The 1,506-nt window shown below is 61.3% G+C and overlaps 1 protein-coding gene across 1 annotated transcript in view; it reads right to left on the bottom strand.

Annotated features, from left to right (window-relative positions):
• The window catches only part of RTL1 (retrotransposon Gag like 1), a 21,663-nt gene extending 20,163 nt beyond the window's left edge, over nt 1–1,500 (bottom strand). The window contains exon 1 of the mRNA XM_011370961.2: nt 596–1,500. The gene's annotated coding sequence lies outside the window, so the exon portion shown is untranslated. The remainder of the gene's footprint in view (nt 1–595) is intronic.
• Nucleotides 1,501–1,506: the final 6 nt, after the last annotated feature.

Genomic DNA, 1,506 nt, shown 5'->3' with positions numbered 1-1,506 from the left:
CCCGCTCTCTAGCTGTGAGGCCCCGGCGACCCCCTTTCCTTTTCTGAGCCTCGGTTTTCCCCCCGAAATGGAGACGAGAGGGGCTGGAAGGGGCACTAGAGATGAGAGTAGCCCTAGCACACCCCGGACACTTCGCCAGTGCGTGTGGAGCAGACACGGGGCCCGGGGAGGGAGGCCCGCGTGTAACAAGTGTCGCAAGAAAGAAACACGCTCTGGCCTTTTCGAGACCCCGCTCCGAACACGATGGGGACCCTTGCCTGGCAGAGACCCCTCTGCCGGCTTCACCGCACCAGTGGAGTCAGCCCGAGGCAGCCCTGGGCCTGCGAGCTCGCGGTGGATGCACACGCGGCAGAAAGGGCTTGCAAAGCCCACATCTGTACTTAATAGAGCAGGAATTTGCATTGTACACAGCAGCACGAGGGACCCGGGCTAAGGCATAAAGAAACACCTTTCCTCGCCGCTGCTCAGGACGGCCGGCATAGACGAGGGGGCGTCCGGGGAAGGGCAGCCTAGCGGGGTCCGGGCACCCCGCAGACGGTGGGGTCCGGTCACCCATCCATGCATGTATTCTCCAAAGCCACCACAGTGCACCTACCTTCCTGGGCCCAGACCCGAGTGGGAGGCTGGACACGGAGTGGTGCCGGTCGGCTTCCTGTCCGCGAAGACCAGTCTGGTGGGGGAAAGAGACAGAGTGAGTCACTGTAAATCAGTGATCGAGGGGGAGTGATGGCAGCTGAGATTTATGGAGCCCTATGTAGGGGCCAAGCCCTGAGCTGGGCTGTGTGCCTAGAACTCACCCCGGCAGAAATTCCAAGCGCTAGCCTCAGAGTCCCCATTTGATTGACGGAGAAACTGAGGCAGGGGACAGCGAAGTCCCATACTCACCGTCTCTCAGCTGGTGTGAGGCCGAGCCGGGATGGAACCCCAGTCTGTCCGAGGCTCCCCACCACACCCTGCTGCTGAAGGCTGCTCAGCGAGGCTGTGCTGAGTGCTGGGGGGGTGTGGGTGGGCAGGGGATGGATTGATTAGTTATAAGCACCTCCCAGCGGTGCTTGAGATCCCAGCTCCTCTGTGGCCCAATCCGTTTGAAGGGCAGATTCAAAATTAGGTGGTAGCACCTATGGGCAGAGGCTTATGAAAATGGCATTATTAACCTGATGTGGAGAGGGCCTGCCCACCTCCGAGCAGATTGCAGATGGAGGTGGAGGGGGCTGGGGCTTGTTTGTGTGGACAGTGAGTTAGAGAGGATGGAGCACGTGGGGGCGGGCAGAGCTGCCTCCTGGGGAGGACTGGCCCTGGTGGGGACTCGATGGCCGAGAGGGACCGGTCTGCAGGGAAATGCCCCACGTTACAGCCCACTTTTGGGGGGAGGGTCCCCGGCCCCTTCTCGGACACCAGCAGGGACTCCGTGCTTCTGCACCTCAGTTTCCCTGTCTGTGAGTGGAGATGGACACCTACTGTCACTGTAGGAAAGCCCCTGTCCCCACAGCCTTCTCTCCCACCCCC

The sequence above is a fragment of the Pteropus vampyrus genome, unplaced genomic scaffold (assembly GCF_000151845.1).
Source record: "Pteropus vampyrus isolate Shadow unplaced genomic scaffold, Pvam_2.0 Scaffold178, whole genome shotgun sequence".
NCBI lineage: Eukaryota > Metazoa > Chordata > Mammalia > Chiroptera > Pteropodidae > Pteropus > Pteropus vampyrus.
This window is presented reverse-complemented; position numbering and strand designations above follow the sequence as displayed.